Genomic DNA, 24,051 nt, shown 5'->3' with positions numbered 1-24,051 from the left:
CAATTTTGGCCACAACACACCATTGCCAGGGTGAACTCAGAGTGGTGCTTTCCAGCTCGAGCAGGCATCAGAATCACCAGAGGGCTTGTTAAAACACTGTTGGATCCCACCCCAGAGTTGCCGATTTAGTAGTTTTTGGGATGGGGTCTGAGAATTTATATTTCTTTTTTTTTTTTTAATTAAAAAAATTCTTTCTTTCTTTCTTTCTTTCTTTCTTTCTTTCGAGAGGTAGGGAGGGGCAGAGAGAGAGGGAGAGAGAGAATCCCAAGGGCAGAGCCCTGCTCACAGTTAGAACTCACAAACCGTGAGATGACCTGGGCTGAAACCAAGACGCAGGCGCTTAATCAACTGAGCCACCCAGGCACCCCAAGAATTTGTATTTCTAACAAGTTCCCGGGTGATGCTACTGCTGGTCTGGTGACCTCACTTTGACAGGTGTAATTCTGATTGTGGCAATTGCGTGGCACTTGTCTGTGTGATCCCTGCCCCATGAAGTCTGTGTTCTGTCTCTCACCCATACCTCCTTACTACTGATTCTCATAGTATTGTCCACAATCCACCCATACCTACAGATTCCCAGAGTCCACTCTCTTGACCGTCTGAGTCAGAATCCCTAGGAGTGGGACACAGGACGGTTCATAAGCATCCCAGGGCGACTCTTAGACGCACATGTGTGCTCCTTCCTAAAGGATTACATTCTTAGTAGCTAAGGTGTGTTTTGCCCTTTTCTTGGCCCTTTGTCACTTTGCTTGGGCCACTGCTGCACTGGGAGTGCCCTCCCACATCTACTCACAGGATTCTCCTGTTCTTCCAGGTCTTTCTCAGAAGCTACATCCTCCTTGAGACTTCCTTGATTCCCCCCAGCTGCATGTGATCCCTAGACTGTGCTTTTCTTTTAAAATAAGTTCTTTAAAATGAGATGTCAGTCCTTATATTTCAAGCAATTCTAAGAAGCCCTTTGATCCCTCCCCAAGCCCTCTCCTCTTTTCTGAGTTGAATTTATAATATACGGCAACACGTGGCTTATTGTGAGGTGTAGGTCAGTGGACGTTGCCATGAGAAACAAGAAAAAGAATAAGAAAAGCTTATGACTTCTCAAAGTTTTAAATGTTAAAAAGTCAATCGTATGTTACACAAAATAACATCGCCCCTAATGCTGTTAAGTATGTGATCATAGCCCCTATTGATCGTAGGCTCTTGGATGGCTGAGACTGTCTTATATTCATCGTATTGGTCCCTCATGTACCTGGCTGATAGTAAGTGTTCAATAAATATTAGTTGAATGATATAAATGTGATTTATTTTTCTGCGGGTGAAGTTGACACCACTCCTTTTCTGGAGTCATTTATTGCGTGTGGAAATACATACCCTGCTCTGGATACTGATGAGAAGGCAAATAGAAAAGAGTCAACCAGGAAAATGATGATCTTCATTCAGGCTTTAAATGCACAAGGCTCCCCTGGAACCACCGAAAGCCCACCTGTTTCTGCAGAATCCTGGATGTATGTGGGACTCAGGATGGGGAGTGGGCAGGAGATGGGCTTTGGGAAAGGGCTGCCTGCCTGGACTCTCTGTTAGAAGGGTATGGGGAAATCCTAAAGTCCTCTAGCCCAGAGACCCTAGGTCTCTAGTATCTCTATATCCCAGGCACTTAGAATAGAAAGCAGGCTGGGTGTCAGTGCTTGTTGAATGAATGAATGAATGAATGAAATCCTGACTTTGAGTCCCCATCCAGGTATCAAATCTTGACCTCTTTATGTCTCATTTGGTTCATTTTTAAAGGTAGGGATGTTACTTATTACTCCAAATTATCTCAAGGAATTTTTGAGAGCCTAAGATGAATTAATTAATCTGAGAGCACTTTTTCTTTTCTTTTTTTCAAAATTAAAGTTTATTTTTTCATTAAAATTTTTTAATGCTTTATTTTTGAGAGAGACAGAGCATGAGTGGGGGAGGGGCAGAGAGAGAGGGAGACACAGACTCTGAAGCAGGTTCCAGGCTCTGAGCTCTCAGCACAGAGCCTGACGTAACATTTGAGGGGCTCAAACTGACCTGAGTTGAAGTCAGACACTTACCAACTGAGCCACTCAGGGGCCCTGTTTTTTCATTTTTGAGAGAGAGAGCATGAGCAGGGAAGGGACAGAGAGAGAGGGAGACACAGAATCTGAAGCAGGCTCCGTACTGACAGCAGTGGGGCTTGAACCCACGAACTGCAAGATCATGACCTGAGCTGAAGTCAGACCCTCAATCGACTGAGCCACCCAGGTTCCCCTGAGAACACTTTTTAAAGTGTTAAATATGCATTATTACTTAGATCATAAGAGAACTTTTTCTGTGTTTATTACAAACAGCTCTTCTTGGCTCTGAAGGCCTATTTTATACATTTCTCAATTAGGGGACTCTTAGTTCTCTTGGTTGGCTCATTCTCTGATTTGCTCTGTATGCACAGCAAAGGAAGTGTAGGTTTTGAAAGTTTCTGAATCACCATGGTGTATCACAGGATCTTCCCACTAATACTTGTTTCTCTGACAGCTGTATTTTATATGTTGTATTGCAGCTTTCATTGAAGAAACTCTGGGCTTCTAAGAATGATTTGTTGTGGCATTTCCTTTTGAGACAGAAGCTTTGAAATAGGATAAATGCATAGGAGAGATATCTAGGTACAGTAGGGATGAGAGGAAGTCAGTGTTTGGACTTGGATCTCCTGAATTCAGGTCCTGACCCTGCCCTTCGTTTGCAATATGTGTGATCTTGGGCATTTTTTTTTCTTTTGTAAGATTTTATTAGGGAGAATTTCAAATATACACAAAAATGTGGAAAGTAGTGTAGTGACCCCCCCCCCCCATTTACCCATCACTCAGCTTCAATGGCTGTTAACTGATGGCCAATTTGTTTCAATGGTAACAGCATCTACTCTTCCCCCCAATATAATTTTTAATAGAATGCAAGATGTCATGTTCTTTCATTCATAGATATTTCAATATGAATCTCTAAAAAGATAAGGAACCTTTGTTAATTTTTATGATTTTTTTTCTTTTTCAAAGATTTTATGAAAAGTCCTTATAGAGCAATATCCAGACTCCAGATCCAGTTGCCAAGGAGACCCTGTTATGCTGTGGGTACTGGGTGTGGCGTGGCAGGTGGCTCTGACTTCCCACCCTTCTGTTTCGATGGGGGTGGTGGGAAGTACCCCGTCTTTGGGGTCCACAGTGCTCACCTGATCAGACAGCGGTTTCTTAGCACCATTCTTACCACTTGGGTTCCAGGGAAGCATGATCTTCACTTTGATGCCCAGCACACTCTGTCTGAGCAGTTCACGGGTCCCCACTGTGAATCATCAGGCCACCCACAAACTTCATGGATTTAGTCCTCTGTCCTCAGAGTTTCCCAGACTCCATGATTTTGCAGCCTTTGGCCCCACTCTCCATGATGACCCATAGCACACCCTAGCAGGCCCTCCACCCAGGGAGGCCTCCTAGGAGTGTGTAACCCAGAGACTGCCTGGGCAATAGCACACAGACCTTCTGTGGCCACCTGTTTCAGCATGAAGCCCTACACTGCCCTCAGGGGAGCCAAATCTCTTCTGAACCACAGCAGTCAATTCCCGGGTCCACTGGCCCGTCTCACCAAGGACATTCTACGTCCTGGTGGCCGGGATAATGATTTCTGTCCTGGTTGGTGTAATTCAGACCTCAACTCCAGAGTAGCCATCTTGAGTCAGTTCCCAAGTGAGAAGCTCGTTCAGTTCAGCTTTGAAGATGCCATCAGTGACGCACTGCCTCTTCTTTGGAGATTTGCACCACCATCTTGCCGCTGTGTGCCACCAAAAGGAAAGCAGATAAGGACCTTTTAGAAACAGAACTAAAATGTCATTATCATGTCTGAACAAATCAATAATTCTTAATACCAATAGAATCCAATGTCATAAATTTTCTTTTTCTTTTTACACTTTGTTTGAAATAGGATCCAAACAAGCTCCACATCTGATATTTATAAAAGTGTCTTTTAAGTATCTTTTAATTTATGGGTTCTCTCTCACTTCTCTCTATCATATAAAAGTCCAAGGGGAAAAAAACAGGTTGTTTTGTTATGGAATTTATCAGTTTGGATTTTGCTGATCGTATCTTTGTGGCATATTTCCTATAAATTAGAGGCATGGCCAGACTTAGGTTAGGGTTTTGGTTTTGGTTTTGGATATTGGACATTGGACATGTTATTTGCTCTTTCTGACCTCTGTGAAATGGGGTGCAAACATATCTTATAGCTGTTATGAAATTAAAAAAGAGAACATCCAGGGAAGGATCACACCATATAAAGAGTAGTTGTCATTATGACTGGATTATGCATCTTGTTAGCATTTGTGGGGCCGAGCCTAGGAAAGATACGTTCCTCCCACACTGGTCAGACTTAATATTACAGCAGGTGCCATGTCAGGAGGCTGAGCATCAGGTGGGCCAGAGGTCATGCTCTACTATATTAGGTTTGATAGGAGTCAAAGTAGTTAAATTCTCTGAGCTTTCCTCATTTCCTCAAATGTAGCTAATAACATATATCCTCAAAGTTCTGAGAAGCAGAGATGATGTATGTAAAGCGCCTTGAACATGATACTCATCATGGGGTTGATGATTTTTGTTCTTGTTTCCTTTGATACCTGAGTTCTCATGTGGGACTTGGGGGCACTTAGGTTGAGAAGGGATTCTGGGTATGGCTGAGTCAGTGCTATGGGCTGGGGGTGTCACTAAAATTCTCTCTCTCCTCTTTTAAACATATTTGGGGTTAAAATAGCCTGCAGTATAATCAAAAGAAAGAAATAAAAGTAAACCCTTTGAGTGCTGAGCACTCAATAAATTACATTTATTGGTGTGCAGCTGTTGGGATGTGAATGGAAATATCTAGTTTTTTCCATTATGACCAGGAGAAAGGCTGGGATTCTATTTTACACTGCATCAAATATGATATGGGTGCAGAAACCCAGCCAACACCACCTTAGGGTGCCAGCACCAGGACTGAGATGTAGTGACTCTTTTGTGATGTGCCTCCCTTTTTTAAATGTTTTTTTATTTTTGAGAAAGAGAGAGCACGAGTAGGGGAGGGCAGAGAGAGGAGAGGGTGACAAAGAATCGGAGGCCGGCTCCGGGCTCCAAGCTGTCAGCACAGAACCTGATACAGGGCTCAAACCCACAAACTGTGAGATCATGACCTGAGCCGAAGTTGGACCCTTAATCGACTGAACCACCCAGGCGCCCCTGTGATGTGCCCGCTTTTGATGCACCAAGAAGGGCAAAACATCCCATCAGGAGGATTCTTACTCAAAATGCACAATCTGACTCTATCATGAGAAAACATCAGACAAACCCAAATCGAGGGACATTTTGTAAAATACTTGACCAGTTCTCTTGGCAGATGTCAAGGCTGTGAAAGACAAAGACAGAGAGGAACTGTCACAGGTGGGCAGATGCTAGCAAAGACTTGAGAACTAAATCCAATGTGGGATCCAGGATTGGATCCTGCATGAGAAAAAGAACATCAGAGGCAAAGCTGGCAGCATTCAAATAAGGTCTGTCAAGTAGTTAATAGTAATTTATCAGAGTTATTTTCCTGATTTTGGCAGTTGTATTATGGTTATGTAAGATGTTAACATTGGAAGAAGCTGGCTGAAGGGTACTGAACTCTGTACTGTTTTTGTAATTTTCTGTAAGTCTAAAATTACTTCAAACATTAAACACACGATACTGGGATGCATGGCAGCTTTTGCAAAATGTACTGTTTTATAGAAAGTGGAGGGTGCTTCATTTTTGCACATTAACTTGGGAGCTAGAAACACCAACTTACTCTTGAGCTAAAGCAGGCAGGTTGTATCTTGACTGGTGAAGTTCCTCACTGTAGATTGACAGGGAGTCATGTCAACTCTTTGAGATTCCCCAGAGACCATCCTAGTGCACAGGTGGTTGGGCACCTGGGTTGACAATGTTTTGGTTGCATCATCTTTCATATCTGGTTGATCTGGCAGATCTGACTGGTTAATAATGACAGTTCCCTCCTTAGATTGGATGCCTGTTATATGCTAGAAACTTGAGTGCTAAGTGCTTATCATCATTAATCCTCATAACATCCTTGAAAGGCAGTTGATAGTTCCCCCATTTTATGATACATCTCACAGAGATTCATTTGCCCAATATCACTCAGCTGGAGTGGAAATCTGACTCCAAAGCTCAGACTCTGACAGCTGTTCCATTTTGTTCTCCCTCTTACTCCCTCTTAATGGGTGCCCTCCTGGCCAGTCTAATGCCTGTGTTCCCCTGTGGGCCTCCAGACCTGGCCCCTCCCTTATCATTTATCTATCTATCGCTGGTTAGAAAGAGGTACTGGTATTTTTCTATCCTCCGTTATCTATCTAATCGTAGAGTAGAATTGTATGTAGACTCTTTGGGGGCTGTTAATAGGTTTCTATGGTCAGATATCTTCGGGGGAACTTAGGGATAAATAAATTAAATAGCTCTCCACCTTTACCCAGGCAACTGAATACAGTTGGAAAAAACCACACAACCGGGCTTACTAGTCTCATCAGGTTGCTACCATTAACCTTGAGTGGGCTGTTCAAGCTGCCCAACACTGCTTCCCTATTGCCTTAGTCTAGTTGCCCACCCACTCCCTGGGATAACTGCTTCACACCTTCTCCCCACTCCTAACCTCCCCACATCTCCTAAGAAAAAACTAGCCCAAGAGAATTTCTGCAAGCCTCCACTGCTGCCTCGACCAAGCTGCCCGTATCCTGCCTCCTCTCCTGTTAAGGATGAGGCATCTTTGATTCTTGTGCATGAGACTGAGGACCTCCTGCCAGCAAATCTGCCTCCGGTCCTCTCTCTCCAGTTGCAGATGGGCATTTCCTCTATCTTCTGTTTTAGAAGAGCCCCCACCTTGACCACACATCCCCCTTCAGCTGCTGCTCTGTGCCTCTGTTCCCCTTTTCCGCAAACCTCCTTGGAAGAGTTTTCTTACCGACTGTCTCCAATCCCTTTCTTCCCATTATTGCTCTTTTTAAAAATTGAGGTGAAATTCACTTAACATAAAACCATTTTAATATGTTAAGATGTACAAGTCAGTAGCATTTAGTACATTCACATTGCTGTGTAACTACTGCCTTCATCTGGTTCCAAAGCCTTTTCCTCATCCCCAAAGTACCCCCCTTACTTGTTACACAGTCATCGTCTATTCTCCCCTCCCGCTAGCTTTTGGCAACCACCAATCTGTTTTCTGTCTCTACAGATTTACTTCTTTTGTATACTTTATAAAATGGAGTCATACAAAATGTTGACCTCATTTCATTTACATGATGTTTTCAGCGTTCATCCATGTTGTGGCATGCATCAGAATTCTATTACCTTTTATTGTGTAGTAGTATCCCATTGTATGTATATGGCACATTTTGTTTATCTGCTCATTAATTGATGGACATTTGGGTTGTTTCTACCTTTTGGCTATTGTGAGTAGTGCTGCTATGCACATCCATGTATAAGTATTTGTTTGAGTATCTGTTTTCTGTGCTTTTGGGCATATCCCTAGGAGTGGAATTGCTGGGTCACATGGTAATTCTACATCTCACTTTTTGAGTAGCCACTGAAGTATTTGGTGGTTTGGGCCAAGTGGCTGGACCATCTTACATTACAATGCACAGGTGTTTCAGTTGCCTTACCTCCTCATCCATATTTGATATTTCCTGCTCCCCCCTGCCGCCCCACATAGCCACCCTAGTAGATATGAGGCAGTATCTCATTATGGTTTTGATTCCCATTTCCCTAATGGCGAATGAACATCTTTTCATGTGCTTGTTGGCCATTTCTGTATCTTTGGAGAAATGTCTATTCAAGTCCTTTGCCCTTTTTTTCATTGGGTTATTTGTCATTGTTGTGGAGTTTCCCATTCTATCTTGAATCCACTGTAATCAGCTTTGCTTTAGTCCTTATCATCCCACAGAGTGACTCTTATCAAGGTTGCCAAAGGCTTCCCTCTTTGTCAAACCCAGCGGTCCATTCTCAGGCCTCATTTTCTTGTCCTTACAGCAACATTTAAGGGGGGGTCGATCACTCCTTCCTTCCTGATGTGCTTTCTTCACTTGGCTTCCCAGATAACAACCATTCTTTCTTAGTTCTTCTCAGTGTTCTTTGCTGGTTCCTTCTCATCTTCATTACCTCCGGCCGTAAACTTCCTCTTGCCTCAGCTTTCACACCTCCTGTCTTTTTATCTCCACTTCCCTGGACGACCCCATCCTTCCAGTTGTTCAGGCCATCAATCTCGGAGCTGTCCTTGACCTCTCTTTTACCTCCTCCCCCTGGCTCTACCTCCCCCTGGTTCTCCTCCACAACATATCCAGACTCTGATCATGTCTCACAACCTCCACTGCAGTCACTCTGTTCTAAACCAGCATCATTTGTTACCTGGAATTTCAAAGTACCCTACAAATTGGCCTCCTAGTTTCTCTCCCTCCCTCTGCCATGATCTAGACTGTGTGAAACACAGCAGCCAGAGAGATCCTGTTAAATTGTGAGTCAGATCTCACATTACAGCTCTGCTCTGAAGCCTCCAGTTGCATCTCGTTTTACTTCAAGTTTGAGCCAAAATCTCTGTAGGATTTAGCCTTGGCTTCCTCTTCCATCTTGTTTCCTATCACTCTCCACCTTGCTCATACCACTTCAGCCACTGCTGGCATCTTTGCCGTGCCACAGTCCTGCCAAACACACTCCTGCCTCAGGGCCTTTGCACATATTGCTTTAGCTGCCTGGAATGCTCTTCCTCCTGAAAGCCACAGGGCTTTCTCCCTTCCTATTTCTGTCCAAATGTCTTTCGCCAGTGAAGTCTCTGCTGATCATCTTATATAAAATAGCAACATCATCTTCCCTCTTCTGATCTCCCTTCCTCTGCTTTATTTTTTCCCTTAGTACTTATATATTGCTTGGTTTCCCCTGTTGGAATATCAACCCCACAAAAACAGGGATTTTGTTTGTTTGTTTGGTTGTTTGTTTACTGCTTTAGTCCCATTGTTTACAACTATGCCTGACATAAAAACATGGATACTTGGGGCTTTTCCTATTTTGTAATACGTAAATGTCCATTATAAATCTCTAAAGATATTTTTGCAATATTCCTTTACCTCTTTTTTTTTTAAACCCATAGGGCCTGTTTTTCACAAAATATTTTTGGGAAGTGCTGGAATAGGCTTTCATTTGTATTTTATTTGTCAGTCATATTTGGGGTGATGGGGGTGGTGAATGTTATGTAACCTGAGTCTTTTCCCCTTGACTAATAAAGCATTTCAGCATGTAGGAAAAATGTACATCCAAAAGGCCTGAACTTATCCTGAGGGTATGCTTGGATAACTCATTTAGGTAAGATCTGGCCAATGATTTCTTCTTTGGTTTTAAAGAGTGGTGTTACATTTGAGTATTTCTGCATAGTTTCATGTTTATAAGCCAAGTGTGGTGTAACTTAGAAGTGGTTTCTCCTAGAGCTGTTGAAACAGTTCAAGCCTGCCCTTTCTCTGCTTTTGTCTCAGTGCCCCAGATGACCTCCACTGGGCCCTTTGGGATGTCAGCATCCTGTAGGTTTGCTTAGGTGGCCTCTGTCCTGTTCTAGGACCAGGCTTACCTTGACCCTGTCAGAAGCAGCTCTAAGAAGGCAGTGGCTCTTTCGGTTTTGTTTGCCATTGTAGACTCAAACACTTGCACCATGCTGCGCACATAAGAGGTGGCCAATTAATATTTGTTGGATGAACCTTTGAAGTAGCACCGGGGAAAGCTCCTTCACCACCTCATGGTGACTTGTAATTAAGGTTCAGCTTCAATGAATTTTCTTTGAAAATATGTTTGAATATGTCCTGAATGGAAATCAAAGCACTTTCCCTCCTATTTCCATGATCTTAGCTTACAAACAATAATATGGGTATTCTTGGGAAGAGTCTGCAGTTAGTCTGAATAGTTTGTGGTTAAATAAATTTCAAAAAAGAGATCCCATTTGGGCTTTTCATTTGAAAGCCACCATAATGTATGATAAAGTAGCTTGTGTGATCGGCATTCTCAGAAGAAAGTTGTTCTGATGAACTGTCCGTGTCATCTTTTGATTTTGAAAAGATGGAAGGAATGATGGTCAGCCTACAATGTAAATGGTGGTTTGATATTTTACTTCCTAGAAGTGGTCAAAAGAAGGGCCATGTTATTTCTGGAAATTGGGGAAAAGCCTAAGACTTGTGTATTTCAGCCTGCTTTCTTCAGCACAGAATGTTGTTCCCTTTCCTTTTGGCTTTTCCAGGGTGCTCTCTGATTTGCCCGGCAAGAAGAATTGTGTTATATCTGGCTAATTAACTCTGAGTGCTAATGTCTGAGGAGTAGCGTCTTGACTTGCTCTAATTAAGTTCAGCAGATTCAAAGGCCACCTGAATAGGGATAGGACAGACATTTGCTTTGGAAAGAGGTAGTAAAACCTCTTTAGGTGAGGAAGCAAATGGGGATGTAATTTAGATCCTGGCATCAGGGTTTTTTTTTTTTTTTTTTTTTTTTTGGTAGTTTTTTTAATAGATGTCACCATAGTTACAGTGTCTCTGTAAATCACAAACATATTCCAGAAAGGAAAATGAAGAGACTCGTGATTGCAGGTGAAGTGACCTAAATTTTTATAGTTCTGTAGTTTTTTTAAAATCGTTTTGCTTCTACACATTTTATGGTTCTTTTAATTAGACTCGTAGGACTGGGATGTTAAATGTCTAGTGGTCAATTATAATATTTATTGAGGTCGTGTGATGTGCTGGGTTTTGTCCGAAGAGTGTTGTCTAATTTAATTCTAAGTAATTCTGAGGTCTTGTAGTCTGGGCTCTCCAGAGGCAGGCAGGACCAATAGGATGCATATGTATATATATGTACCTATACCTATATTGGTATCTAGAGATTATTATTATTATTGTTATTATTTTATTTTAGAGGAAGAGAGCATGAGCTGGGGAGAGGGGCAGAGGGAGAGAGAATCTTAAGCAGGCTCCAGGCTCAACACAGAGCCCGACACAGAACTTGATCCCACGACCCTGGGATCATGACCTGAACTGAAATCAAGAGTCAGATGCTTAACTGACTTAGCCACCGAGGTGCTTGCATATCTAGAGATTTATTATAAGGAAGTGGCTCATATGCTTATGGAGACTGAAAAGTCCAAGATCTGCAGTCGGCAAGCTGGAGACACAGGAGAGCTAATGGTTTTAGGTCCAATCCAAGTCTGAGTTTGAAGGCAAGAGACTAGTGTCCCAGATCGGACACAGGCAGAGAGAGTGAATTCCTTCTTACTCAGCCTTTTATTTTATTCAAGCCTTCAGCAGAGAGGCTGAGGCCCACCCACCTTGGGGAGGGCAATCTGCTTTATTCTGTCTAGTGAGTCAAATGGTAGTCTCATCCAGGACCACACTCACAAGAACATCCAGAATAATGTTTAGTCAGATATCTGGGCACTCTGTGGTCCAGTCAAGTTGACACATAAAATTAAATGTCACAGGTAGGTACTGTTGTTATCTTCTGTAGAGATGAGGACACGGATGTAGAGAATGGTTGGGTAAGTTGTCTAGCGTTACAACTGGTAATCATGGAGACAGAACAAAAATGCAGGCAATCTGGCTCCCCCCAAATCCTCACTCTTAATTGGTACAGCAAACCACCTTGCAGAGGAGGCGCCTGAGATGGGGGAGGAAGGGTGGGAGAGAAGGGAAGCAGAGGGGTCCAGTGTCATGCCTCAGCCACCCAGTTAGAGGCAGAGCTGGGATTTGAACCCCGTCTCCTGACACTTGGCCCAGCCCCCTGGAGTCCTTCAGCTCCAGCATGAGGTATCCTCTGCATAATGGACATTTCGCTTGTGAAAGGAAAAAAGTTAACTTTCAGTTCTACACTTGAATTGTTGACTTAAGCACTCTGGGCAGTAATTCTAGCTGTCTCACCTTATCAGCATTATAATTTGTGACCACAGTATTTCAGTCCTAGAAGATTCTCAGATGAGTTGGGCTGTATGGATGAGTATGGTAATTTTTAAAATAACTCTACCTTCCATTTCTAAAGCACTTCAGACTTTTTAGAGCACTCTCATATATACACATTATTTAAAAAATGGATTAGCTTGACAAAGTGGATTTACTCTTGGGTGATGGTCTTCCGTGGGTATGAATGGAAAAAAGGCTTTTACCTCCTCTTAGCCAAGATTAAAAAGGAATAAATGAGTTAAGAGAAGATGATGGAAGACAAAAGGGTGTTTATCCAAGCAGCATGATCACTGGGATGCAGCTCTGAAGGAGACTGAAGAGCCCTGGATCAGGACGTAAGGGGTCATAGCAACTGCTGTCATTGAAACCAGACAGTGCTGGGTTTGAATCGTGACCCTGCTACTTCCCAAAGAGACACATCGTGTCACCTCTCTGAACCTTTCCTGCTTTGTAAAACAGGACTGTGTACCTCACAGGAGGGTTGTAAGGATGAGAAGTGCTTGTCGGTGCATGCCACATAATAAGCCCTTGATAGATAACTTACAGCCCCCCTCCCCCACCTCCGATAGTCAGGCCTGCATTTGCCAGCCTTGAGCCGCCTGTTGTAAAGACCTTCACCCTGCCTGCTCTTTCCCACCTTGCTCCTGTACCTGTAGTGACCAGATCTGACTGGATTACAGCACGCCTGTCCCCACCTTCGCTGTATATGCCCAAACTGGATAAAGCGGCCTCTGGCCTGGTTCCTACTTTGCCTTGTGGATTCCTGGTCTGAACCCAGCCTACCTGGCTGGCCCATTACCACCTGCTTACCCCTTTTTAGCCCTGTGCTGTCCCTGACTTCCCATCTTTGGCTAACTGTTGATGTCAAACTGTGTACATCTTTTTTCCTTTGTTAATGGTTTTTTTTGGGGGGAGGGGGCAGAGATTTGGTTCACATGGATCATTTTCCCCCCAATTTTTTCTTTAAATTCTAGTTAGTTAACATATAGTGTAATATTGGTTTCAGGAGTAGAATTCAGTGATTTGTCACTTATGTACAACACCCAGTGCCCATCACAAGTGCCCTCCTTAATGCCCATTACCCGTTTACTCATCCCCTGCCCATCTCCTTCCATCAATCTGTGATTTGTTCTCTACAGGTAAGAGTCTCTTATGGTTTGCTTCCCTCTCTTTTTTTTAGTTCCCCTATGCTCATCTGTTTTGTTTCTTAAATTCCACATATGAGTGAAATCATATGGTATTTGTCTTTCTCTGACTGACTTATTTCACTTAGTATAATACACTCTAGTCCCATCCATGTCATTGCAAATGACAAGCTCTCATTCTTTTTTTGGGCTGAGTAATATTCCATTGTGTGTGTATATGTATATACACACACAATACACACACACACAGACACACAGATACCACATCTTCTTTATCTAAAATGGATCATTTTATCGGGCACCTGGATGGCTCACTCAGTTAAGCATTTGACTTCGGCTCAGGTCATGATCTCACAGCTTGTGAGTTCAAGCCCCGTGGAGGCACTGTGTTGATAGTTCAGAGCCTGGAGCCCGCTTTGGATTCTGTCTCTGTCTCTCTCTGCCCCTCCCCTGCTTGTGCACTGCCTCTCTCTCTCTCTCTCTCTCTCTCTCTCTCTCAAATATAAATAAACATTAAGAAACTAAAAAAAAAATAAAATAGGTCATTTTGTTAAATTTTTTTAAATTTTACATTTATTCATTTTTGAGAAACAGAGTGAAACAAAGCGTGAGTGGGGGAGGGGCAGAGAGAGAGGGAGACACAGAATCTGAAGCAGGCTCCAGGCTCTGAGCTGTCAGCTCAGACCCTGATGCGGGGCTCAAACCCACGAACTGCAAGATCATGACCTGAGCCGAAGTTGGATGCTCAACCGACTGAGCCACCCAGGTGCCCCTAAAATGGGCCATTTTAGCAGGAGCTACACTCTTTCAACAGAGATAGTATAATTTGAGTCAAATTCCTGTTCATTTCTGGGGGAAAGTCAGTGAAGCTGATGGTTTACTGATTCCATTGGCTTCACTAAACTGGCAACAGTCAAGCTGGCCGCCAGTTTAGGCACAGATTTAGGTCCCATTCCTGGTTCTTATCCCATCTTATCTTGTCTCCTTACCTTATCTGGATTCAGTTCCAGAAACACCGCTCAGAGACCCAGGTGTGTGAATCGCCACTTTTAGAAGGACAGCACTCATCACTTTGCTGTAGCTCCTGAAAGCACCATTTCCGGGGTGAGAAGCGTTCTTCTATTGCCTTTGCCCCTTTCGGCATCTGTGTGATCAAAGTGCAGGGATTTGAAGATGCCTTAAGACGTAACCTTGGGGCTCTTAGAAATGGTGATTCTTATTTTGCATAGGCCCATAGATCTGTCATATGCTGGTAACTTTGGTCATTTCTGAACATGTTCTGGTCAGTTAGTGATTTAGAACTTAAAAAAAAAAAAAAAGAATCTCCACACAGTCTTTCTCTCTGAACTGGCTACATTTCTGCCTCTTCCAGTTTCTCTCCCTACTATCTGAAGTGGATCCTAATCCTGAGAAGGGAAATCTTCGTGATTTAGTTTGCAAATCATCACGTGTCCTTCATTTGTGAAGGAACAAGTCCCAGAGAGAAGGTGGAAATTATTGAACAAAAAAGGGCCTAATAATAATAATAATAATCTCTCACAATTTGGTGAAATAACCATTCATTTGAAAATTTGAATTTTGCTGTGCCCTGAAGAGTTTGATTTCATTTGCATGGAGAATTCTCTTATATTGTGGGGTTGTAGAAATTACAGCAATTATGGCTTGCGTGAAAATGAAAGAACGAGTTATGTCCAACATCTCATAGTTGAGCAAATTCATGGTTAGTCTTGTCCAGTGTATCCCATCTGTGAGTAATAAGCCCCAGCTAGCCTCCCCTTTCTAGGTAGCGTGGGTGTTTGGATCAGTCTTAAACTCAATAGATGGAGTCAAAGAGGACTTGTCTAACTGTAAGTCTTTACACTTACCTGTTTGAATATTCCTTCGGACATTTCAGATCTTCCTTCTGAATCACTTTCCCTCTTTTCTGAGTCCAGTTGACCCTTGAACAATATGGATTTGAACTGGTCAGGTCTGCTTACACATGGGTTTTCTTCAATAAATACAGTACAGTACCGTAAGTGTATTTCCTCTTCCTTATGATCGTCCTAATAACATTTTCTTTAGCTAACTTCATTGTAAGAATTCAGTATGTAATACATATAACATTCAAAATATGGGTTAACCCGACTATTTCTGTTATTGGTAAGGCTTCTGGCTCTCAGTAGTCAAGTGTTGGGGAAGTCAAAAGTTATACGCAGATTTTTGATGATGTGGAGGGTCAGAATCCCTAAAACTCTCATGTTGTTCAAGGGTTAAACTGGACATTCTTTTAAAATTACATTAGTGAGGATATGTTAGTAATTACCTGTATCCATTTTTGTTGGCCTGAAAATGTTTTGAAAGATAGTTTTGCTTGCTCTGGATTGATAGTTGTTTTCTTTCAACTCTTTGAAGATGTCATTTTGCTTTCATGCTTGATGCTGAGAAGTCAGCTCAGTCTTTGTCAATGATCTGTCTTGTCTCTGACAGCCGTCATTCTCTTCTCCTTGAATTTGGTTTCTTCAGTTTCACTAAGTGTTGAAATTTTTGATGTCTAGATATTGATTACTTTTCATTTATTCTGGCTTGGGATTTACTGTATGTGTTCAATCTGAGAATTCATATCTTCAATTAATTTTAAAAATTGTCAGCCCTGCGGCGCCTGGGTGGCTCAGTCGGTTAAGGGTCCGACTTTGGCTCAGGTCATAATCTCGGAGTCCGTGAGTTTGAGCCCTGCATCGGGCTCTGTGCTGACAGCTCAGAGCCTGGAGCCTGCTTTGGATTCTGTGTCTCCCTCTCTGTCTTCCCCTTCCCCCCTCATGCTCTGTCTCTGTCTCTCTCAAAAATAAATAAACACTAAAAAAAAATTTTTTTTAATTATCAGCCCTTATTTATTTGAATATTACTTCTACCTCAATCTCCTTATTTTTCTCCTTTCTGGAACTGTACATTTTTTTTTTTTTAATTTGAGAGAGAGAGAGAGAGAGAGAAAGAGAGAGCAGAGGTGGGGCAGAGGCAGAGAGAGAGAATCCTAGGCAGGCTTCATGCTCAGCATGGAGCCTGACAGGGGGATTAATCCCACGGACCTAGGATTGTGACCTGAAATGAAATCAAGAGTTGGAAGCTCAACTGACTGAGCCATCCAGATGCCCCTCTCCTTTCCAGGAATCTGATTAGACATATGTTAAACCTTCTTACTTTGTCCCTCATATAACTTAGCTTTTAAAATGCATCTTAATGGGATGGGTGGTTCAGTCAGTTGAGTGACTGGCTCTTGGTTTGGGCTCAGGTCATGAACTCATGGTTCATGGGTTTGAGCCCTGCGTGGGGCTCTGTGCTGGCAGTGTGGGGCCTGCTTGGGATTCTTTCTCCCTCTCTGCCCCTCCCCTTCTCTCTCTCTCAAAATAAATTGAAAACAAGTGAGGAATAAAGTGTTCTAAAAAAATAAAATGCATTTTAACAAGTCTTTCTGTGCTGTATTCTGGGTAATTTCCTCAAATCTATCTTAAGTTTTATACATCCTGTCTTAGGCTGTGTCTAATATGCTACTTATCTGTTTTTTGGGTTTTCATTATTATATTTTCTGTTTCAGAAATTCTGTTTGGCTCTTTTTAAAAATTGCTTACTCAACTGCCTTCATCGTGTCTTTAGTCCCCTCTATTATTTCTTTATACATGTTAAACTTAATTATTTTTTATTTTGTGTCTGATCATTGCAATGTCTCCAGTTTGATAGCTCTCACTCATAGTGACTTGCTTACTCTTATTTTTAGTGATTTTTAAATTTTTAAAAAAAATTTTTGTTTCAACATTTATTTGTTTTTGAGAGAAAAAGAGAGTGTGAGCGGGAGAGGGACACAGAAAGAGGGAGATACGGAATCTGAAGTAGGCTCCAGGCTCTGAGCTGTCAGCACAAAGCCTGATGTGGGGCTCAAACTCACAAGTGGTGAGATCATGACCTGAGCTGAAGTCAAATGCTTAACCAACTGAGCCACCCAGGTGCCCCTAGTGATTTTTTGTCTTTTTATTGTGAGCTCACTCATGCTCTTTGAAACTTTTTCTATGGGAATTGTTAGAGCCCTGTGTTTGAAGAGTCTTTCTCCAGAGGGAAAGGATTTGCATTTGTCCCAGCCATGGGATAATGACAACCAAGGGCTACTTTAACACATTTTCAGTACTTCCAAGCCAAGATGTCGTGTGAATTCTAGCCCTACACCTGTATGAATGTGGGCTTTTGGTTAGGGACTCTTAGGAGATATTTATTTTTTCTTTTTTTTTTTTGCCTCACCAAGGCCAGGATAGATAAGTCTCCTTCTAAACAACAGCCTCATTCTCTGAGATTGTTTCCATTTGAGCATTGTGGCATTTTGGAAAAAAGTACTTAATCTGGTCTCTCACTATGATCAAGCCCCAGGCTTTGTCCCCAGGTACACATACCAAAGCACAGTGTAAGAACCCAGGCTCCTGGGTCAGCTGATGTCCTTGGGGGCAAATGCTAGCTTTGCATTACCCAGTAAAATTATACTTTCTAGTTTATGGCTTCCAACTGTTTCCCTTTATTGCAACCTCAATCATATTTTAAACCAGATTTTTAAATAACATATTTTATCCCTTTCTTTAAGTGATTTGTATTAAAAGAGGCTTCTTCACCCACATAGTTGCAGAAACAAAGGTGCTAGGCAGTATTTTAGATGTTTGCAATACAGTGCACTGTGAATGAACCAGACACTAAGATCCTGTCTCTCGCAGAGCTTACAGTTCAGTGGGGGTAGAAAAAGGAAACAAGTAAATAAATACCTAAGATAATTTCAATGGTGGTGAATACTATCATCTTTTATATTTTTAATTTTTTTTTTAGGTTTATTTATTTTTGAGAGACAGTATAAGCAGAGGAGGGGCAGAGAGAAAGGGAGAGAGAGACTCCCAAGCAAGCTCCATGTGTCAGCACAGAGCCCAATATGGGGCTTGAACTCATGATCATGAGCTGAGATCTCAGGTGAGATCATGACCTGAGCTGAAATCAAGAGTTGGCACTTAGCTGTCTGACTCAGGTGCCCCAATACTGTCATCTTTTAAAATATTCATAGTGACCCATGCAAGGGACTTGATCCTGCAAAAGATCCTGTATCTTTTAATCATTCCACCCCTGTGTTGTAAGATGAATCTACCATTAGTTGAATGAAACCGCCTCATTATTAAGTGATCGGTTAATTCAGTGGTGAGGACAACATGGTAGAAAAGCCCTTGAATTTGGGCTCAGAGTTAGACAGCATCTACATCCACCTAAAGCAGTTGTCCTCACGTGATTTTTTAAGATATGTGTGAGATTGAAAATGACTTAGTGACAAGCTGAGAGCAATCATATAAGGCATGCATCCAACTCTTCTCTGCAATTAAACTCATTTTAAAGCCATGTTATTTTATTAACAGAGTATTTTGCCTCATTTTTATCAGTGATATAGAAAGGTCAAGGAGTAACAAATAGTTATTTTCAAGTGTTCAAATAAATCCATACCTTTAAAAATTGGAAGCATGGAGAGAAAAGAAAAGCTAAAAATGCTTTCTTTCTTAAAGAAATGATTAATACATCTGATAATAAAATTGATGCAAGAGATTCTGATCATCTAGTGGTCTGTTTAGGACTCATATGCTACTTGAGAGAAAGCTGTTTTTATAAGAAATGTCTGAAAATATCAAGTCAAGAACCCAGTAAATGAGAATGGTTTGCTGAGCCTCTTTCACCTGATTTAGAAACAGCTCCTGCTAATGAAATATGTCAGGAAATTTTCAGAGGTGTGAACAGTGAATGGGTAAGATGCTGCATTTCTTAAGTAGTTGATTTTGCTTGCCACCCCCAATGGGCTTGAATTCACTAGTAGTCAGAGAGTCTCATTCTTTTTTGGTACCTTTTGGCAGCCTGGTGAAATTTATGGATTCTTCTCAGAATGACGGTTTTAACAAAATCCATACAATTGAAAAGGAAGCCAATTACGTTGAAATGCAGCCTTATTCACAGACCCTGAAGAGTGTATAAGACCCCCTAGATTATTAACCTCTATGACCTGTTTCAATTACATCTCTATTCTTTTTTAAAAAATTGTTTAATGTTTATTTTTGAGAGAGAGAGACAGAGCGTGAGTGGGGGAGGGGCAGAGAGAGAGGGAGACACAGAATCCGAACTCTGTGGAGTCAGCACAGAGCCTGATACGGGGCTTGAACTCACAAACTGCGAGATCATGACCTGAGCTGAAGTCAGACGCTTAACTGACTGAACCACCCACGTGTCCTACATCTCTATTCTTGAACAGAAAAAGTAGTTTATGATATGACTGATTTCCTGAATTCCTCAAGAGGAAATAGAATTGGTGTCAGCTATAGATAGGCGCCGTAAGTCAGTGGTCTTATCACATATGTATGCATAATGCACTTCTGCTGTGGTAAAAACATGGTACTTTGGAAAGGAGCTTTCTAAATTCTCAGTTTTGTACCTATGGGGTTTCTAGTAACATATGAACTTAGACAAGATCAGTGCTCCCTGGAGTATTGACCTTATATGCGAAAGATGACCTCAGAAAATAAACAAAAAGGAGGGAATATAAACAGAATCAATTTATTTTGGAATGCTGTGATTTATTTACTAACTGTCACAATAGAATGGAATACTGGTTATTTATTGTTCTTTTAAATATGAAAGAAAACGTTGAGCTGCTTCAAATCATTGGAGACAGTCTAAACTGAACATCCTTAGAGGATTGATTCGTTATGTTATATTCCTATAACAAAATCATACACAGCCATTAACAGGATAGGGGCGCCTGGGTGGCGCAGTCGGTTAAGCGTCCGACTTCAGCCAGGTCACGATCTCGCGGTCCGTGAGTTCGAGCCCCGCGTCGGGCTCTGGGCTGATGGCTCAGAGCCTGGAGCCTGTTTCCGATTCTGTGTCTCCCTCTCTCTCTGCCCCTCCCCCGTTCATGCTCTGTCTCTCTCTGTCCCAAAAATAAATAAAAACGTTGAAAAAAAAAAAACACAGGATAGAGATGTATGTGCTCTTCTAGAATGAACTCTAAGATATGTCATTACATGGAAAAGGAAAGGTGTAGAAGAGTGTACCATGTATTCTCACTTATAAAAATGTGTCTATTAATAAAACATATTTCTGGAAAAAGGCACCAGTAATTGGTAACAATGATTATTTCTGGGAGGGGAACTTGAGGTCTGGAGGCTGATGAGGAGACTGACTTCTCATTGTATATCTATTTGTACTGCTTGAATGTTTTGCCATATGCACGTATTAGTGGTTCTAACTAATTCATTAAAAAATGAATTGCCCTTGCTTCTAGCAGCTATTGATATTAAAATGAAATGGAAGCATGTAAAGAATATGTACTAATTATGCCTGTCAAATAACATATTTCACTAATTAATACACTACTCAGTGCATGAAGAAGAAATTCTCAACACTTAGGCCTGCTCCAAATAAGAGTTCAGGGTGTAGATGGCAAGGCTTACAGTTAGGGATATTCCCCCACGTCTCCTGAATGTCCTCCTGGGACCTGGTGTCTTCCTTCCATGCACACACACTGCTTTGCAGCTGTCTGTGTTCTCCTCCTCCTACTCTCCTTGGTCTGTGAACTCCTGGAGGAATGTGTCTCACACAGTGCCTGGCACAGAGCAGACCCACGATAAATGATGGAAGAATGAGTCACTCCTGATCCTGCCAGGAGTGAAGTCTGGAGATACAGAGATAAGTAGTGGCAGCTGAGCAGAGCAGCCTGGGGAGACAGACCCCATGTCTTGGTGGTTCCCAGTTGGGTTGGGGGCAAAGGGAAGGGTGGAGGTGATGAAAGGAAACCAAGGAGGACTATTGTCTGATGAGGGCACTATCCCTTGGTGTCCTTGGTTTTGTCCCCAAACCTCTGTGTTGGGGGTGGTTGCTGGTGGAGGAGACAAAGCCGGCAGAACAGTGGGGGCCGTGGGTGGGAGAGAATCAGAGAGAAATTGGGTAACAGCAGTTGTTCAGTGAAATTTCACAGTGCCTTTCAAGAATGAAATTCAATTTATATTTAGAATTTGATTTGAATCCAGAAGGAACACACAAGCTGGTTAATATCAAGACTCTGTAAGAAATAATTTGTGTCAGTTATTGAAAGGATTTGTAATCAAGCGTGAATGGAATGTCTGGTCACAGTCATTCATTTATTCATTCATTCGTTTACTCCATATTTATTGTTGAGGTCTTGTGTGTCCTGTGAGGGATACACAGATGAATTAGATAGGTCGTCTTCCTAAGTAGCTCATCATCAGAAATTAATTTATCACAGTGGTTAAGAATGATATGTTGAATTCAGATTCTTGGATTCAAATTCTGGCTCTATTCCTTGTCACCTATGTGACCTTGAGCTAGTTGTTTAATTTCTTTGTGCTTCAACATCTCATTGCTAATATGAGAAAAGTGCCCATGTAAAGTGCCTAGGCAGTGCCAGGCATAATCAGGATTCAATAAATGTCAGTTTTATGGGTTTTTTTTTTAAACATTCATTGATCCACTGAACACTTTTGGAGCTCCTGTTCTGTGTTAGGTACTGCTGTAGGCACTAAACAGAGACATAATTCCTGTCTTCAAAGAACTCAGCTGTTTGTTGGTGTATTAGTTATTTCTTCCTTCCTTTGTAACAAATTACCCAGTTCGGTGGCCCAAAACCCTGACAGACATGACTTACATCTCACAGTTTCTGTGGATCAGGGATTCAGGATCAGCTTGACTGTTTCTGCTTAGGGTGTCTCATGAACTTACAGTCAAAATGTTTGCCAGAATTGCAGTCATCTGAAGGCTTGACTGGGGCTGGAGGATGTATTTCTAAGGTGGCTCACTTATATGTTTGGCAAGTTGGTTCTTCTTCACATGGGCGCTGCTTGAGTGTCCTCACAATATGGTATCTGGCTTTCCTCAGAGTAAGTGATCTGAGAGCCCAAACCAGAAACTTCAATGCCTTTTATGACCTAGCCTCAGAAACCAAACACCATCACCTCTGCTCTATTCTATCTGTCTCACAGCCCCGATTCAATATGGGAGGGGACTATACACAAGCTTGTGTATAGGAGGAGGTGGGATCCTTGGGGACTGTCTTGGAGGCTGGCAAAGACAGCTGGGGAGGAACACATATAATCATGGGGAAAGTGCTGTGATGTAGCTATGCCACAGGGAGCTTCTTGTCAGGAAAGGAGGAGGCAAAGCTTGAGTTCAGTTTTGAAGGAATAGAACTGAGGAAAGGGAGTGTCCTGGGCAGAAGGCAGTTAAAGGAGAAAGGCGCAGAGGCCAGAATAAGCATAACATACCCTGGAAGTTTGAACACATCTGTTGGCTTGCAACGGAGTCTCGGGCAGGGCAGGGACAAGAATGTGGTGATGATGTCAGTGCATGTGACTGATGTGGTAGTAGTCGTGACAGATTGCGACAGTTGTACTTACACAAATGAAAGAGAATGACGTCACATTCTTTAAGGATTTGCTCTCTGAAATACCTTTGTGGTATTTAAGATATGCATCCCTGCATCCATCCATCTGTCTACCCAACCATCCTCTGACTAAGCAGTATTCATTAATTACATTTGGACTGTATAACAAATAGTCTCTTAAGAAGATGCACACTTTCTATTTTGTGGACACACAATTTGAGTATTTTTTGCTTTACTTTTTCTTCATAGCACTACTTACTACTTGGCATTATATTGTAGTTTATGCTTATCGCTTGTGTTCATCTCCAGAATATAAACCCCAAGAATATAGACTCCAGAAATTTTGCCTGAGTTGATGTCATTTTATCCCCATTGCCTAGAATAATGCTTGGCACATGTGGGGGCTTAGTAAAGATGTGGTTGAATAAGAGTGAAGTGGGGTGATAGAAGTGTGCAGAAGATGCTGTGGGAACTTGGGAGGAAATGTCCAGGTCTTTCTGAAGTGGGGAAAGGAGGTGGTTAGAGAGGACTTTGTAGAGTCCTTGCTGTCTGAACTGAGCTGGCCAGGTAGATGAGCTGAGCGTTCAAGACAGAGGAGATCTTGTAAGCAAAGGAATGGAGACGTATGAGAGTATGGCCACAGTTCTAGATGATGCTTGTCTCTCTACGTAGTTTGTGAAACGAAAAGTATAATTGCAAGATAAGAAAAGCATCTTCCAGCAGTTGCCTTTATGTAATAATTCAGTTAAAACTCTGCATTAGAGGAAGCATCCTTTGCAGTTATTTCTGAACTTAAAACTTCACTAGTTGATAAGTGTCCTTGTGCTGTGGCTGTATATGAAACACGAAGAGTAGAGTTGTGTGTCCTTCCCATTATTGAGCTTTTTCCTCAATATTGCATACATTCATCTTTTAAATACAATTCCTTGCTGCAGTGGCAATACATTTTAGTTTTTCCAATAGACTTGATATGAGATGTGTTTGTTGGCATCTCTGTTGACTTGAAGGTGTTTTTATGTCACACGGGTATGAGACAGAGCCATAGTTCAGGTTATTTTATAGTAAAGCAGGTTGCAGGTCTGTGATAAGGGAAGGTTGAATCCCATACTGTATATACTGTACTCTAGGACCAGCTTCAGGTCTTTGTAGATTATTATTTTCCCAGTTCTCTTTTCCAGTGCAGGAATGTTGGCACACCTGAAGGTGCTTTCTTCACACCTCTGTGTGTCCCTTGTCCCTGAACTTCAGGAAAAAAGAAAAACCTTCATAGATTTGCAGGTAGTGTATTTAGGAAATTCTCCTCAGTGGTGGCCATGTTTACATAATCTGGAACTATTAACACCTTGGAAAAACAGTTTGAAAGAAACAACTTGGCTCCAATTTCCCTTGGGCCCCGCTTTTTTCTTAGTAACTCATTTTGATTTTTTTTTAAATCCACATCTACTCACACTTAGCAACGTAAATGTGCA

The 24,051-nt window shown here is 41.9% G+C and overlaps 1 protein-coding gene and 1 pseudogene across 5 annotated transcripts in view; one reads left to right on the top strand and one right to left on the bottom strand.

The window, feature by feature from the left end:
- The window catches only part of KIAA1549L (KIAA1549 like), a 267,700-nt gene that overhangs the window by 44,286 nt on the left and 199,363 nt on the right, over window positions 1-24,051 (top strand). The gene's annotated exons all lie outside the window — the stretch shown is intronic.
- On the bottom strand, window positions 3,041-5,114 carry LOC121043584 (40S ribosomal protein S3-like; annotated as a pseudogene).

Source organism: Herpailurus yagouaroundi, unplaced genomic scaffold, assembly GCF_014898765.1.
Source record: "Herpailurus yagouaroundi ecotype Mexico unplaced genomic scaffold, PumYag 187, whole genome shotgun sequence".
Taxonomy (NCBI): domain Eukaryota; kingdom Metazoa; phylum Chordata; class Mammalia; order Carnivora; family Felidae; genus Herpailurus; species Herpailurus yagouaroundi.
Note: the sequence above shows the minus strand (reverse complement) of the source record. Positions and strands in the feature narration are given on the sequence as shown.